At 41.3% G+C, this 18,007-nt stretch overlaps 1 protein-coding gene across 1 annotated transcript in view; it reads left to right on the top strand.

The window, feature by feature from the left end:
- Window positions 1–18,007, top strand: part of ANKH (ANKH inorganic pyrophosphate transport regulator) — a 97,869-nt gene that overhangs the window by 21,368 nt on the left and 58,494 nt on the right. The window lies entirely within an intron of this gene.

Genomic DNA, 18,007 nt, shown 5'->3' with positions numbered 1-18,007 from the left:
CACTGAAAATTTGCCAAAATTCAAGTTAATGTTTTTGAACTGAAGAAACAAAGCAAATGAGAAAATATGCCACCTTGAAAACACAGCTCCTGCTGTGAATGCAGCAGTTCAGTAGCAGGGGCTTGATCCTGAGTGGTGTCAGGGGCGGTGGAGGCTCCTGCAGAGCCTGGGAGCTGCAGGGCTGAGCTCTGGAGATCCCTACAGATGTGTTACACCAGCCCTGGTAGCTCGCTCTGAGCCTGTCATCCTGCACCTGCTCATACTGTTGAGGGGCTCGTTCAGATTAAAAACAAAACTTCAAAGTAATACATGAAGTTAACCCCCCCCTTTCCCCACCACCACAGCTGAAGGAAGCGGGGTTTGCCCGGCTGTGGCTGGTGTGGCTCCGTTGCTGTTTGTGCTCTCCTCGCGGCGAGCGCGAGTGCCGGCTGCCGCAGCTGCAGGAGCGCGTCTCACCTGTTGCTGGTTGGGGACAGTGCAACTTGTGAGCCGTGCTGAGGAGGTTATGGGCTCTGTGTGAGCACCTTTAACATCCACCAGGCTCCCATTTTGTTTGTTAGCCCAGTCGCTCCTTCTGCTATCTTAATTGCCTCCACATTCCACGTTCAGCTGCAGCTGCAAGCAGTGATGTTGCAAGGGTATCCATAGAAGGTTACTAAACCTTGATGACCCTTGGTTATCAGGAAGAGCTTATCTTGCCAGCTGTTTTCAAGAAAGAAGAGATGCAGAAGGCAAAGCTATGTCAGTGAAGGTCCCTGAATACTTTAAAGGCCCACAAATTCCCTGGCAAACAGTGATCAAAAGGAAAAATTTCCAAAGCTGGGGAAGGCAAACAGCGTTTTTTGTTTTGTATAATTCTATTCATTTCTTGTGCAATATAACAGATAGTTCTGCAAAATCTCTGTGCTGTATCTCAGTCATATCTGCTCCTGCATTTACACACCACCAAATGCATACAAAATGGAAAGTATAGTGCTCAAACAAATGAGGATGGTTGTGTATGTGTGTGTAGGTGAAGGCAGGCATGTAGGGTTGGACAGGGATAGGAATTGCTCTTGGACCACAAGGTTCTACTTCCTTACATGTTAACAGACTGAATTTCTGTGTGAAAGAAATACATCTTGGGGCTTCTGGAGGGAGGGAAAAAGGTTCATCTCTAAACCTACCTCAGGCAAAGGGAAAATAAAGAACTACAGGTCCACATACAAGCTCAGTTTTCCAGCAGGCATAAAACTCTGGAAACTTTATAAGCCTGTATCATCATCTAATAAAAAAAATGATGCACAAAAGTTGACTGGGCACACAGGAACTCTGGGGTAGCAGCAAGCAGATCCAAATTTGAAAGCCTATTTATTCATTTTTTCTCTTTCACATGTTGTTGTTATCAGTGATGGCTTCAGAGTCAGATTTTAGGTTAGTATTTATTAATATGTAAACCTACACGTTCAAATGAGTAATTCTCAACAGTTAACTAATTACTAGCATGGCGTGATTTGTGCAATATTTACATCACTTAAGGATGATGTGCTCTACTTCCTCTTGTGAAGTTTTGTTTCAGGAGGTAGAGACATTGTCTAGGTATTTCTTCCATTTCACCTAAATTCTTTTTCCAACTTGGCTTAACCCGATTTTCATAAGACCCTGGTTTGTGTTTATCTCTTTGGACAACCTTAGCTAAATTAGTATCTGTCAGGGAAGGTTGTGTGATGGTACATGTTGCCTTAGGACTGTGAAAACTGTCACTCGGCATAAACTGAAAAGTTTCAGCTCCAAGAACTTGGAAGCTTTTTCACTTGTCAAGTGTTTTGATTCCTGCCTCAGAAGCCACCAGCATGTCTGATACCATTGGGCTTCTCTATTCAGGTGAAGAAAAACACTTGAAATTGCAGAACTATAACAATATTGAGCTACAACCTTTGCAATGAAGTCTAATCCAATAAATTATGTGAAAATTTTACCTTTAACTCCCAAATATCATAAATATTTCTAACAGGATAACTAAATCCATCAAGTCCATGACTTTTTCCACACCATGCAAGAACCATAAACTTCAGAAATAGTTTAGATTTGTCTTTTACTAATTTAAAAATAGAAAGCAAAAAGGCTTTTTATGTGCTTGAGCGGCATCTTATAAGAAGTCTGCAAAGTAGTCATGGTCAGTGTCAGTGTGGTCCCAGTACCATGTATATGAGCAGATGCTCGTAGTGCTCTACTGACTTCAAAGCAGCTTTGCACATACCTCAAGAAATTACTTCATGATCAGGCTTGAAAAAACTTGGTAACAATCAAGTGTTGAATGTGGCTCAGAGGTAAAATAGCAAAAAGCACTGAGGATGGTTCAGAGATCCAGTCTCAGGTGAGCACTTTCTTGTGTCACAGCCTGGGAAGCCAAAATGCATTTTTTTTCCTGCATGATCTGGCAGGAGTTTTACTGAAATCGTCTTTCTTGTTTTTCTGTGCAGCCCTTTCCGCAGTACTTCTGACTCATATGTGCTTCTCTGCTCTTTCCTTCAGCACCTTCACCTGACTCTCCCATTTTCTTGAGGACCACTGTATATCAACTGTTTAAGAAGCTGATGGTCTGACAGTGCTCTGAACTGCTCATTTGCAAGAGCTGATTTGTCTAATGTCTTCAATTAATGAATAATCTCTTGAGTTCTCTACTGACATCAGTTTCCTTTCAGTGCAATTAATTTCATCTGCAGTGAATACTGCCTGGCAAAGCTTAAAGTCTTGGCTTTCCTCTTGCTTTCTTTTTTCCTTGAGTCTGCATTGCACTTCACTGCTCTTCACTGAATACCCTGTCCCTTGAGAGACTCCTTCACAACTTTTGTTTACTCATTTTCTGCTCTATCATAACCATCTGTTATCTTGGACTCCTCTTTTAACATTTTCCTTTGTAATCATACCTGTTTCACAGGCTTTCTTATTCATACTGCCTGATGACTGTGCTTCTGATCTCTCAGCCTGCTACAGAAGAAACCCAGCATCTGCACATGCAAATCTGTGCCAATGCTGTGTTTATTACTCCCTCCAAACCACAAAATTTTTCCTCGAAACAAGTATTTTCAAAAAAGAAAGGAGACCGAGTGGGACAGTTGGTAGAAACAACACATCCAAGTGAACATACATTATTTTGCAGTGTGTTCCAAATCTCATTCAAATACCTCTTGGCATATGCAAGAGCTGCCCAGGACACGTGGCTCTGCTGCCCTGCCTTCTGCCCAGCTGCCCGCCTCTGAAGCCCGCTGGCTGCTCTCCTTGCCCTAGCGACAGTATTTGTGTTGACGTTGCAGTGGCAGTGCCTGGTAAGAGGATCTGGTATTTACAGGAGCTGCAGGACATGACTCCTGCCCTGGCCCTGCTCTCTGAGTAGGGTCTCTTGCTCTGCAATTATTTAGATGAAAGATACCAAGAGTCGGAACCTTGTTGAAAACAGAGTAGGCCGCTGTTGATGTGAAATTTTGTATGTTAATCCCATTCCCAAGTTTCTTTCTGTCAGTAAAAAAAACATTCGCTCTACTAGATCTGGGTAGAATTCATGAGGATAATCAGCAATTACAAGTAGATCACAATTGCTAATTCACTGCAGCATTCCTGGAACATACTGTTTCCATTCCTGGATTGTTACATTGGCATTTAAATCATTAAAGCTGAATAATAACAAGTCATACGTTCTCCCTGGAGGACCTGAAACATCCTGACATTTCTATTCACGAATATCCTTCAAAAAGAAATTTTTTTAAAGTTTTCATGAAGTGCCATAGGAACACACAACTGTGTTAATAGGCAACTACATGTCCACTCAGTTTAGGAAAAGATTAGCAACTTTTAAATAAAGCTTATTGGGATGCCTCTGAGAGCATTTTTCATTTCTTCGTTCACAGATATATGTGTTTGTGCAGGCTTCTCAGGTCAAAATAAGTTCTCTTGAGTTACTATTTTTAAGGAGTGCTTAAGATTAGTGCTCAATTTAGTACAAATTCTTTACAGCATTGCTCTGCAATGTGTTTTTCCAGTCTTGCTCTTTAACCCCCCTCTTTAAGTGCAAGTGACTTGGTTTGGATGAAAACTGATTACAATGTCCAGGTTTTTGGTGTTCTGTCCCAGCCCTCTTCCTTCCCTCCTCCGCACGGGCAGGGTTGTTGTGCTTGGCTGCCTCTTGCAGGGGCTTAGGAGGCACAGAGGGCCAGCATCTCCCCCCAGTTCCATGCCTGTGCCGCTGGGGAAGGCAGCTCCCTGTAGCCACAACATCATGGGGGCACGAGTGCCATGCATGCTGCTTCTTACTTTTTCCACCTGAATTTAGGTTTACCGCGATTACTTTTTCTGCAGATGTGGAAGCCACTCCAGCAGAAATGAAACAAGTTCGCTCAGTGATAGAGGAGCTGGTGCAGTGTCCATGGAAGCCAAAGAAATGTTTCCACTGACCTAAGAGGAGGCTGGGTGTGGGGAAGAGGAGGAGGAAGAGGAGGGGGTGTGCCAGAGAGGCTGATAGGCAGCTGCTGTGCCTGTGGCCAGTGAGGGCAGCCTTCTGCTGGGCAGCTTCCAGCATCTCCACTACCAGTGCTGGGGTTGTCCATCTCTGTTTTTAAGGGAAGAGCAATGGTTGTTTTTGTGCAGTATAGCAATTTGCAAAAAGAAAACTATTGTGCCAGACATGACGTTTCTTTTACCGTGAGATTTCTTGTCACACTCTGTGTTTTAATAGAGTGCACATCAAAACATCATCCACTGGTAAAGACCTCTCTTTTGGGACAGAGGCACTGTGTGATGTCTCTCCTTCCCTCAGGATTTGGGTCGTTTTTAAGCTTACTCATGTCAGGTAGTTCCTTGTCCTGAACTTTCTGGATTACTTGTCCATGCAGTATTTTTAGTATGTGGGCTTGTTGTTCTTCCTGTGGGAAATTGCTTAAGGTTTTACACTGTGAGCTCAAGGGACAGGTGAGCAGAAGCAGTGATGAGCACCTTGGTGGGATGGTTCCTGCTACTGAATGGCAAAACACACCTGAGGTGAGAAGCAAATTCTGTAGGAGAGATCAGAATAAGCCTGGTGCTCCTGCCTGCTGATGGAGAACAACCCACCATGCCTGGGTTCAGCCGTGCAAGGAGCAGGAGAAGGTTGGGAAGGTAATAAATACCCTGCCCTGGCATCATCTGAGGGATTTAGGCTGCCTGCTGCTGCTGCTGAGAGTCCATAGCAGCTGGGTGCCCCATTCTTGGGAGAACTTTTGGAAAAAAGTCTCTCTCCTAATTGCACTGAGAAAAACCAGCAACTGGAGTGTCAGCCTGACTATACACTACAAAACCAGATCAATTAGTTCGATTTATCTGATGTCAATTTTTTAATTTCTGTATGCATTTTGTTATTTGGTAGAAATTCTTTGGTTTGCCCTCTCAGAAGGTATATGAAGGCTTACAGATATGAGTGTGACTCTGTGTCATTTTTAGCAAAACAAATTAACCCTGCAGATGCTGAATGATATGGGTTTGTTATTTTTCATGTCAGCATTGTTTTCAAGAAGATATAGTTCCAGATATAGTTTTGTTCTTTTAAATACCTTCACAGAAAATAGATTACTTCCCATAAATTTAGTTGCATATTTTGTACATAGTGCTCTTATCTCAAAACACCTCAGATATCAGTGACTATTTTCTGAGGTAGAGTAGTAGCATTTCAAATGGTTTGAATAAGGAGTAAATTTATGTTACCAACCAGATCATCCAGTGCCCTGCTAGTTGTCCATCAGTGTCCACTTAGATGTCTATCTAGTCTAGCAACTCCTTTGGACAGCTCTTGCTGAGGAACTTTTGTGGAATGACATGTCCACTGTGGGTTTTTTCCTGTCTTCAGCAGTGAAACTGCAGTGGACATGGCAGATCACGTGCTCCCATATTGACCAGGAGGATCATCCCATTTATTTAAAAGATCTCATACTGCTTAGCAGAAGTTTCCTTTTATTCAGTTAAATTAAAAAAAAATCAAGATTTAGATTTGATGAGCTACAGTTTTGCTGAACCTGTGTTATGCAGAGGCATGCACAGATCTCTTTTTTTTTTTGTAGACTGCACTCAGTTGTCTTTCCTCACGATGGTGCCGTATTCCTCCTGCCAGGGTGAAAAGCCTCCAATCGTTCTCTGAAAATAGATACAGAAATTAGATATCTAAATCCACACAGTGAAGGTCAGCACGGAGTGTTCTTTATTTCTATGCTACTACTGCATTTCCCATTATGTGGTTTCTACATACTTAAATTCTCAATGCACATTGCAAAGATGCCTTTACAATGGAGGTCATATGAGTCCACAGCCAGGCAAGAAACAGGACCCACTTCCTTCACTTCAGACCACATCCTTAAGAACTCCAGGCCATGTTTTGTCTCTGTTCAACATCCTTCAGCAAAGTACTGCCACTTTCTTTTTAATAGTCTTTGCTTCTTACCACTGACAACTGAATATGGGCATCCCTACATGTCTCTGTCTGTTACACCCATATTTTCTGTGGCCTCTAATTAAGACTTGGGTTTTTCTCAGCAGTGAAAGAGCCACGGCGTCTTTAAGCTATTAAAACAGTATTTAAATTAAAGAGAAGCAAATGTCACTTTCTGGTGGAGATCAGCCCTTACATACAGAGCTCCTCTTTTGCACATGGGACCTAATTGGTTTATATGATGGTTCCCCCTGGGATATTTGGGACTTGGATCAGTAACCCAGGGCCACATCATGCTAAAGCTTTTAGTTGTGACAGCCACCACTAGCATCTCACTGCCTTTCATATAGCATTATGCTTCCAAGCTGTTGTGGTGTATCGGAAGTGGTTCAGCTTGGCTGAAAGGTGCAGCTATTTCCTCCAGGACTGCTGTGTCATGGCTGTTGTTATTTATTTTCTCTCCTTTGTCACATACCCAGTAATGAGGCTTAGTTACCCAACAGCCATGATCTGTCTGCACAGAAATGCCCGACCAAGGAGAATTCATTCTTATCCCCACAACTGTCAAAGGATGTTCCTGTTAGGCTAAGATGCAACATAATAAATTACATCAGTAGCTATTTCTAGGTAGAGCTACCTTTATGTGTAAACTACAGTCTGAGAAGCTTGCATGGAAGGTTGTTTTTTTCCATTATAATTTGTATTTGTGCTGCTGGTGCAGGCAGATCAATTTTGGTTCATTTTCTTTTATCTTTTTCTTTCTTTCTGCTATGTCACTGCGCTCTGTTTTTCAGACAATGTGCCAAACTAGAAATTAATCCAGTGTCAGGAGAGCAGTGAGAATTACCAACAAGAAAGATTAAAGCAAGGTACAGTTTATAAATACTGGTAGCAAAGGAAGGAAATTCACTTTTTCTTCCACTTCAATCTAGCAAGTCTCTTGTGTGAATTATTCATGTTGTTTCCACCCCTGGCTGTATTAAAAAAGGTGTAGCCAACAGCACAGTCTTGACTGAGAGTCATCTTATTCCTACAGCCTTTCACACACACTCCAAGGGATGGCTTCTTAGGAATGACCTTTTTTTAATCCTGTGGCCTCCTTTCATGCAGCTCAAACCCTGCAACTGCAACACAAACTCAATAGAATAACCACCATAATGAATGTGGCTCAATTTCTGATGTTACTGGTGTGTATTTGCTCCTTTTGCTTTTTCCCCCCCCTCAGAAGGAAAGCAAAGAATAAAGACCAGCTGAGACTCTCATCACTTCATGTCATTTTTCTAATTAGCCCTTAGGATTCTTCCAGGAGTCTCCAGGGGCTGAGCCTAATCAAAGGCTGGAGATACTGTCAGGAAGCAGTGCGTTCATTTAGAGAGTGTGCTTTCCTCCTGACACTGCTTGTACTTCCTTTCAAGTCCTTTTAAGAATCCTTTTAATTCCCTTATTGCTCTTTTAACCTCCTTGTTTTCCCGCTACTATCAAGGAGCGAAGGAAAAGGAAGTCTCAGCAGTTTCTTCACATATCACAGTACCAAGGGAGAAAAACTGAAAAGTAATAGGACTTAGAAAGAATATCCTTCTTCAGTCCAAGGATGAAGCATCTGATTATGCAGCCTTTTAAGCAAGCTGCAAAATGATGAGGGAAATTACCCTCAGGTTCCATATATTTCTATTAAAGCTGTATCTTTTGAAGCATATGTGTTCAGTGTAATGCCAGTGGTAGGTTAAAGTTGGGTCAGTAAGATTAGGGCTCCAAAAGGGTCCACAGAGTTATTTTGCAGGTATCTTTTGTGCATAGAAGTCATATCGAATCACACTTCAGATACCAGTAAATATCCTCTGATACATAAGCTGATGTATGTCATTCTTGTCCCAGTACTGTAACTTAGTGAGGCTTTTTAATTGTGATATGAAGAAGAAAGATTTAATGGGAATTTTGAATAAGATTTTATTTAAGAAAAACCTTTAACAGAGTGGAGTTTTGTCCTACAAAACCAATCTGGGTCATTTCTCAGCATGCACTGAAAGCGAAAAATGATGGACTTGTCAGTCAGAGAGCACAACCACTTTCAAAGCAAACACCGCTTACCAAACTTCAGGAAGAGTGATGCTGCTAAGTGTCTAACCACTCAGTTTGGTCAAGAACCACTCAAAGATAACCCTCATGCCAGTTCAGTCATAAAATCAGGAAGAAATCTGTCCATTTTTTAAAATAAAGTGAAAACTTAAGGGTTAAAACTAAAAAAAAAAAGGTAAGCAAAAAATCATATTACTTCCTTTTGTATTAGAGGCTAGGTATCCATTTCACCATCTAGTATCTTCTTTATCAGCAATTTTCCTACTTTGATTTTCATTCTGCTTGTTTTATTTGCACTTTGTGCCTTGGCAGGGACAAGGAATAGGAGCAGAAAACTTTTTAATCGCAATCAGCAATCCTCTCTAACTTCCTATTTTTGTAGTACTCTCTGTTTTCTGGATTCAGGAGGACTAATGAGAATATCAAAAGAAAAGAGGTGGCAACATGTGCTACAACTTTTTGCAGAAAATCGAGTTGATTTTGCAACAGAAGAGATGTGTGTACTGAGGTAATCTTTACCTAGAGGCTGCCATGTTTTTGTCATCATCATCCTTTTGCAATGACTGGCTGGCATTATGTATTTATTACACTTTTTTTTGTTGTTTTGCATTCTCTGAAAGCCTGCAGCCCACAGGAAGGGCATGACATGTGTGTTTCCTCTTCCTAAGACAGTCACGAGCTCTTCTGCAGTTGGAGCCAAGTTTCCTTCAGCAACATTAGCAGTGCAGTTCCACATTTCCCCCTCAGTTTTCTGCATCACAAATTTGCATGCTGAGGTTTCTTTCTCCCTGGCCTTAACTTCACTCCCATCTTCACCCATCACTTTTGGTAGTGTCTAAGAGGCTCTGGTGTTTAGTTGGTGCCAGTTCCCTGTTTTGTACTGTTAACCTGCTGCAGACACCTGGTTTAGGGTATCAGCTTGATAACATGCAGTTTTTATGCTGCCGAAAGAAGGATTTGGTGTTGCTACAATTATAGCTTTAAACATGAGAATTCCCAAGAAATTATTAGGACTTTATTCTTATCTAGCCCTGTTGTGCTTTTTCCCAAAGAATATGCACTAGATGCTTTCAGACTTTCACTGGATAAGCATGAATCAGCAAAGCCACATATGCTTTCAATACAGCAGAAAGTTGTTGATGGTATTTTTTTTTTAATCAAAAAAAGGCTCAAACCTAAGTTTTGGCAGGCTCAACAAGAGAGTTGTTTAAATTACCATTTTGGGGCGTCCTGCCATCTTTCTCAGTGTACACTGCCTTCCTGTTTATGCCCTTCACTCCCCCAGAACCATCAGTGGAGGGCGGGGAGGGGGCGTGGAAATTATGCATAATTTGATGCCAGCCTATGGAGAAAGGTGCAATATTAAGAGTAGCCTTGTGGTAAATACAGATGTCCTGTTTAAAAATAAATAATTTCTCTCAGCAATGCCTTTTTGGCTTGCTGAGCTTCCAGAGTGCGTTAAAGGGCTATGATAAGTTGGCATTGCTGCTGCGGTATCGTAGCAACTCCAACAAATCAAGGCTGCTCCCTCAAACAATGAATCATTCATTTAGAAACCATATCTTCTCTTTCCCTTGCTTGTGAAAGATTTATTCCTTTCAGGAGGAAAATTTATATCCACCATACAGACGTAGGCTGCACAATACCTCGTGGAGCGTGTACAATAGCTTTGGAGGGATTGCTCAGGGCATTGCCTTCTGCCAAAGCAGTCATTTTAAAGAAGTCCGAGAAAGGCAGCAGTGGTAGCTGTTTGGATAGCTGCCACTCTCCAAAGCTGCTTGCCTTCAACCTCTGCATTTTACCTGTCTTGCTGAAGGGAATTAACACCGCATCATTATATCTTTGGGTTTAGCTGCTTCTAGCAAGGTAGGTGACTCACCTAGTGAGCCAGCAGCTGAAAGTAATGATACTGCCAAGCTACTTACTAATGAGCTGCCTCTAACAAGCATGTAAGCTATGAGCAAGAGGAAAAAAAGTAATTATTTTCTTACTAGGATGTCCAAGCTGAGCACATTGCTAAAGAAACACACCAAAAGAGTCGGCTTAAAACACACTGTCAGGTTTCCTAAACTCTGCTAGACAGCTTTGAAATCTAAAATGTCTGAAAACCACTGTAAGAAGCAATCTGAATGAGGAGGCTTGAAGAATGAAGAAGAAAAGTGCCCTTCCAGGCCTGTGTCCAGTTTCTGAATTAATAACAGCATCAGAGCACAGGCTTTCTTTTTCCTTTGATGTGCAGCTTGAAAAAGAGGACTTGGCTTAGAACACGTGAGCCAGTTTAGTTAAATATGAATACAAAGGTGAAATGTCTTTGCAGTAAGAAGGTCTAAAATTATTCTAGCTCTGGACTTGAGCCCTTCAGGGAAGTAATATAATGAAGTAGTTTGATTAAATTAATAAATACAGGCATATGCCATACTTAGGCTTGTTGACAACAAAGTAAACACTAAAAAAATTTCTAGGGCATCCAGTGTAATCAAATTTGATTATATTTGTCATGCTAATTCTTGAATATTATTTCAGGATTTTCAGAGTTGACAAACCTCCAGATTCAAAAATTGAAAACGTGTGCATGAAAGGGTTAAAAAAATACAAACCTTCAATTTTTTAAGCTAATAAACAGATATTTTTAGATCAGATGTAGATTTTTTTTCTTACAGCTCCAGGACTTGTAAAGCACTGTGGCTGCTGTGTTACCTTTTTTTCTTTAATGTGCACGTGGCAAGTTTTTCAGTCCTCATTGAAGGATTTGAAAGATAAGGTGAAAGAAAACTTGGCAAAACATTTCTTCTGTGTATGGCTGACATTGTTGATAAAGAAGTCCTCATTTCCTCTTACTCTGCCTCCAGTGGTTTTTCCATAGCTGTGCAGGAGGACCATGATGAGTGAATAAATGGGTGGATTCATTGGCAATGACTTTCTTGTCTTCATTGGACACAGAGTGCCTGATAATTCAATAAAGTACTTTACATGGAAGACTTTTATATCTGCATGTGCTCGTTTTGGCTGGGGTAGAGGTAAATTTCTTCGTAGTAACTAGTAGGGGCCATGTTTTGGATTTGTGCTGAAAACAGTGTGGATAATTCAAGGAAGTTTTCATTATTGCTCACTGGTGCTTGCCCAGAGTTAAGGCCTTTTCTACTCCTTAGCCCACCAGCCAGGGGTCTAAGGGTGCACAAGAAGTTGGGAGGGGACAGAGGACAGCTAACCCCAGCTGACACAAGGGATATTCCAGACCAAATGCCATCATGCTCAGCATACAAAGATGCAAGGAAAGAGGAAGAGGGGACATTTGGAGTGGTGTCATCTGTCTTCCCAAGTTACCTTTATGCATGATGGAGCCCTGATTTCCTGGGGGTGGCTGAACACCTCTCTGCCCAAGGAGAATGGTGAATGAATTGCTTGTTCTGCTTTGCTTGTGTGTGTCTTTTGCTTCTGTGAATAAATTGTCATTATCTCGGCCCCTAGGTTCTCTCACTTCACCCTTCCCGTTCTCTCCCCTGTCACGGGGGGTGTGGAGTGATTTAGTGGCTGATGGTCTGGGGTGAAACCACAAGTGCTCCTCCCTCACAGTGTGCAAACTTTAAACACAGCGACTATTTGTGCTTTGTTTTAACCATGAAGAAGTGGAGGAACAAAATGACCTCAATCATTTGCTGCTGTCTTAAGGAAGCCTCAGGTATCTGTTGTACGTCACTGTACAAGAGGATACTAGACAAGTGATAGATAAACTCTTTTGAAAAAGTTCATGGTGATACCTTTCAAAGCTATAATGTCCCACTTTGTTTGTTTGTTTTACATAAGGGCTATTTGTTCCTATTTCAAGGTGAGGGAAATAATATATGTTGAAAAAGTCATGATTGGGGTTGAACCCACTTTAAATGTAGCACTTGAAAAGGACTTCTGATGCACACAAAACTATAAAGATATCTCTGGTTATAGGATCGTCACTGGGATGCACCCAAATTTCAGTCAGTGCATTACAGCCCTTAGTTTATTTTCCCTCTATCATCAGAAAAGACTAGAAACAGTATGTTTGATTATCATAATATCTTAATTAAAACTAAATATGTGCAGCACTGCTAAGCAAATATAGAGGAGGCACTCTCTGTGCTGAAAGGTCTGGTCCTTGAGGAGCAAGTAGATTAGAAGAAAACATTCCTGCAGTATTTGCAATAAGTCTGTGGTCTGACTTCCAGTTCCTTGAAGTTGCATAGTGGAGGTGCATTATTTTCTGTTCACTATGTGGAAAAATGTTACTAGCTTTCTAGGGAATTGTTTGTATCCTCACTGTTCCTTGGCAAATAAGGGAGAGAGGTTTGAGAGGTTAACCTCCAGCAGAAAGGTTTGAAAGGGTAGGACTGTTTACTACAGAAGGAGGCAAACCACCTAAATTTCCTTTTCAGATCAGCTCAAATTGTTTAGTTGAATTTCAGCCTTAGTTAAATAGAACTTCGGAGCAGTGGTTTTAATCACCACTGTCTGGTTTGGCTCCCAAATTTGTAAGTGTTGTTAAAATCCATGAGAGAACTGTGAGTGTTTTCTTACACGTGGATGGATTTTGTTTTCTTTTTTTTTTAATTAATGCCATCCTTTGTCTCTTGGCCTTTAGTACATTACAGTGCCACCTCTGAACAGAAGACAAGAAGCACTGAACTTCTTTAGCCAAAGGCAAAAGCAGTTTCTCTCTGTGGAACCCATGTGACTGCTTAGAACATTATATTGTCTTCACTCAGAAGGGGTGAATACTCCTTTCTCTCTATCAGATACCTTCATAAGCTGTTTATGCTTTATGTCTCTGGGGAGTAGAATGGTAGGTTTTCATTCATCATCTGCCAAATTGGCTGTATCGGAATTTCAGGTCTGGCATTTGAAGTTATGACTGCCCTCGTGCCCATGAAAAACTGAATGCACTTTGATAGATTAAATGAAATTTTAGTCTTGATGACCTTTTCCTTGTTAGAAGAGATTGTTTTTCTGGACTATGGCCTCTGGCCTTCAAGTGTAGTATCAGATTTTTCCACTTGTGTGCTGTGAGTACTTAGTCATTGGGAAGTTCACTGCCAGACAAATCATAGCTCTGCCTTTCCTGTTGTCACTTTTTAGTACCATTCTTTGAACTGTTCATGTGCTGATGAGTTTTTCAGCAGCAAATACAGCGGAATAAAGTTCATGATTCCACAGTGAACTGCTGGCCACATATACTTCTTTAAAGGACTGAAAAAATGGGAGGAGATAGACTCAGCTTTAATTACTCAGAAGAGGTCCAATTTACTTCTCCTTCCTGGAGATATTTACAGGATGTTTATCCTCACTTTAGCAGTCATTTGCTCTCAGACATGCAGATGAACACCACTCCCAGAGGGTCAAAGTGAATAAACTTTGGTTCATTGACTGGTCTGTGGTAGGAAGAACAGAAAGCTGTAAGAAACCTTTCCATCTAGGTCTACTTGGCAAGAAAGAAAAAGGAAAAAAATACATGAGTTGCTATCTTCAGGAATTCAAACCTTCTGCCCTGAAGCGTATTAAATTTAGAAAACATATTAGCGTACCGCAGAAACCACAGGACAGATTTCAATTGACTCCACCCAGATTTTGGTGGCAAAACATCCTGGCCACATAAACCAGTGGAGCATTTTGTATGGAAATGTTGGCTTCAGCAGTTATTACTCACAAGTCAAAACAGAAAGATTTATTCAATTTTCCATTTCAGTTTTCCTCCATCTTATAACCTCATGAGTAGAGCTTCCTTCTCTTCAGACTATCCAGATGCAAATACCTATAGAAGGTAGAAGGCAGTGAAGAATTCTTCTTGAAGCTTCTTCGTGCTGCATTTTTCACAGACAAGCTCATTGGAAAAGATTTCTGGAGTCAGAGAGGATGCTTGGGAATCACCTCTGAAGCATCTGCAGCTGCTGTGGAAAACAAATGCAGCCACTTTTGTGATCATTCTGGCTAAGTTTGTCCCAGTATATATGCTTTTTAAAAGTAACACTTTAGAGCAGGTAAATACATTAAAAGGGGCTGTGTTCTAATGTGGTGAGGCTCTGTAGCCCTGGAAGGTCAAAAAGTGTAATGCAAACAAAAGAAAGTCAAGCAAAACTGAGTAATGAAAACACAAAGGGTGATGGTGTGATGTAAAAGAATTCTTTCTTTCCAGTGGACTGAAGTATCAAACTACTTAGGGTCTTTTTCATTCCTAGCCTAGTTTTTTAACAAGGCTCAAACCATGTGGAGGCACAGCAGCTGGCTCCTACACCTAGCTGGTGCAGGAGTTCTTGTGCCTTTCCCTGTCTTTCTGAGGTTTAAGCAGGTGAAGAAGAATACAGATCCTGTCACACACTCTTACTAAAGCAGTCTTCAGACTCTGCACCCTTGCAAGCCTAAGCACCATATTAAATGCAAAATTCCCATGTTCATGTTAAAAAAAACCAACCAAACAAAAAGTCCTTAATCAAATTTCTCATTATCTTGACTTGCAGTGCACATACACTTATCTTCATTGTATCTTTTAATATATATTCATCTGTACTCTTTGCACATGTAGTCAAGTAAGGCAGTGATAGTGATAAAATATTGGTTTAACTGATGCTAAAGGAGATAACTTGGGCATGGCTAATAAAAGGTGAAGGCAGCATGATCAAAAGAAAAAAAAAAAAAAAGAAGAAGACCTGTAAGCAAAGCAATATTGGATGGTTCTGGCTGGTGCAATGTAAGTGCAGTGTAAGAGAAAGAAGAGCTGGGTGCTGTGGTGGTTGAGAGCACAGGAAAGTAGGGGTAGTGTGGTTGTGACCAATCCCTCCCTTACAGGCTTTTGTGAAAGACTGTACATTTGCCCTGTTACTTGATAGAGAAAGGGGACATGGGGAGGCAAAGAGGAAGCTGTAACCAGAGTGTGGGGTGAAAAAAACAGGACTACAAAAAAAAACCCAACAATCAAACCCAAAACCTGCCCTTACATAACAAAGCAGTTGCACACATGTACCAAGCTTTCAGCAGCACTGAAGCATACTGTCTCAGAGGCTGGCCCAACTGTTTGGTGTTAGAAAACAGCTGGAGACCTAAGGGAAAACACCTCTGAGATGTGACCTGGAGTACTTAAACCAGATCCCTCTGCTGAGGTTGTCCTTTGGAGCATCCCCTGCAAAAGGAGATGAAATCTTGTTTGAAATCTGGTTTTGAGGCAGTTTTCTCATCCTCCTGCTGCATGTTGTACTGAAATAGGGGGTGAAATGTCACAAGCAATCCAAGCAATATTAGTACCTGTGATAATAATTTAATTTAATAATTAAATAGATTTAATAATAATTTAAAAATAAGATGTAGGCACTCCTTTGTTTTCCAGGCTGTGTTTCCCTACCTTCAAGTGCACAAGATGCATTATTGCTGAAAGGGATCACATCACATATCTTTTTGCCCTTGTTGCCTTTGGAAGGAAAAGCAGTTTTCTGTTTCAGTTGTTAGAGACCCATCTTCTAAACTTCAGCCAGATTGTATGCAAGCCCTGTTTATACCCATTTGTTCTAAGGCCAGTACTGTCTTCTGAATTAAATGACACTTCTTCCCTGTTTTTTCCATCATGGTTATGTTGAAACAAAGCAGCCTCTCAGCCTTCCCTTAGCTATGGAAAACAACCTCTTCTGGTTTCCACTCGCTTGATCAGGTTTCCCTGTACCCCTGGATCCACTTAGTAACCTTCCACTGAATTGGGGATGCTCTGAAAGCCTCCTTGATCCCATGGAGAAGAAACGAGAAAAATATTTCTCAGTGTCTACCAGAAACGCCTCTCCAGTTCTCCAAGTGCATTTGCCTTTTTCTGTGTCTGCATCTCCGTGCTGGCCACTCCTCTGGCAGTGTGTTCGTACACCTAGTCTGACTGACAAGTTCCTGGCTCGTGCCAGAAATTCTTGTTATTAGTCTCCAGTGTTTGGCTTGGCATTTTCAGCTTTTTATTACACAAGTCTCAAAGCTATCTGTGCCTGTGGTGCTTCCTAGATTCACATCCTTAGCATATATAATCTGCATATTCTCAGCATTTGTGATGTGGTGAATGAAAATTAATGAAAATGCTGAAGAATATCAGCTTGATCTTCAGTGTCCCACCAAATTCCTTTGAGGCCCGTGCATCTCCTTTCAGCATTGCTGATTGCATTTCTCTTTGAGCCTGCCCCGTAAGCATTTCAGAGGCCCTTTTCTAATCCATGTAATTATTCAGTCTGATGAATCCTCTCCTATGTGATACCATATCAGCTGCTGTTACCTAATCAGATTGTACAAACATCAGCATGACAAATTAATTAAACTGCCTGCAATTTCATGCACTGCTTCTTTCAAAGGTTTGCAGTGTAGACTGTCTAGCTGTTGTTGTCTGGACCCTGCCCAGACCTTACTGAGCATGGCTTCAGTCCTCAGCTTTGCTTGTGTTCACTCTTGTTGCATTTGCTGAAAATACAGTGGGAAGTATTCTTTTTGATCAGGCTTATTCCAGTTTGAACCATTTCAAGTAATAATAGAAGGAGGAGAATATTCTACTTCATTGGCTGTTTTCTGAGCATTCATCATTACTTTCTCTCCTGTGTATGCACTGCTTGAAGATTTCCTCTCTTCTTCTTTTTTTTTTTTTTTTTTTGGTTTGGTTTGGTTTGGTTTGGTTTGGTTTGGTTTGGTTTTTTTGTTTTGTTTTCACTGCTGCAGTGTGCAAGTTTGGTTGTTTACTTGATGAGGGCAAAGTACGTAATGTGGTCAGAATGCACTGGAGTGGCAGTTCCAGCAGTACTCCCACAGACCCCTGCAAAGGCATCTGCAGCAGACTGGGATTTTTTTGTGAGCTGAAACCAACAGTCCTGCTTCCCACTGACTTGGTGGCATTCCACCATGACATCCACTATCGCCAGGAAAATCAGATGTGTGTGTACAGCCAAACAAGCTTATCAAAAGAATATTTGCTATAGCCTTGCAGCTTTGTTTCTCCCAGGAGACTTCACTGTCTCCTCTGTGGTTAGTATTTTTGGAGGAGATGCACAAGTGGAGATGTGTGTCCTAATGGAAAAGAGAAAGATGAGGAGTCTCTGAGCCATATTTTGCAACTCTTTTTTGGTCTGACATCTTCAAGTCTCTTCCCCTCTAAGCCTGATGAGCCTTTTCTCACGGCATCTTTCAAACCTGGCCTCTCCCGCTGTTCCCCATCTGCCACCGCAGGCACAACTGCCTGTGCATTTCTATGTGGTTTGCTGCCTTCCTGCTAGCAACAAATTGCTCCTCTCTGTCACAGGCAAGTTTGGTAAGTGTGCCAAATTCACAGTGCTGAGCATCCCAAAGAATTCACTGACTTATCACCAAATCAACACAACTTAGTGCCCAAAAATATTTAAATGTTGTGAAGCATAAGAATTTAGACTGTACATAATGCTTCAAAACAGAATATGCTCTGACCTGGATTTCACTTTCTTCTTTTAAAATCTATTTATTCCAAACTACTTTGTCCTGATGGAAAACCTTGAT

This window comes from Prinia subflava, chromosome 1, assembly GCF_021018805.1.
Source record: "Prinia subflava isolate CZ2003 ecotype Zambia chromosome 1, Cam_Psub_1.2, whole genome shotgun sequence".
Lineage (NCBI taxonomy): Eukaryota > Metazoa > Chordata > Aves > Passeriformes > Cisticolidae > Prinia > Prinia subflava.
The sequence above is the reverse complement of the archived record's forward strand: the minus strand, read 5'-3'. Positions and strand labels throughout refer to the sequence as shown.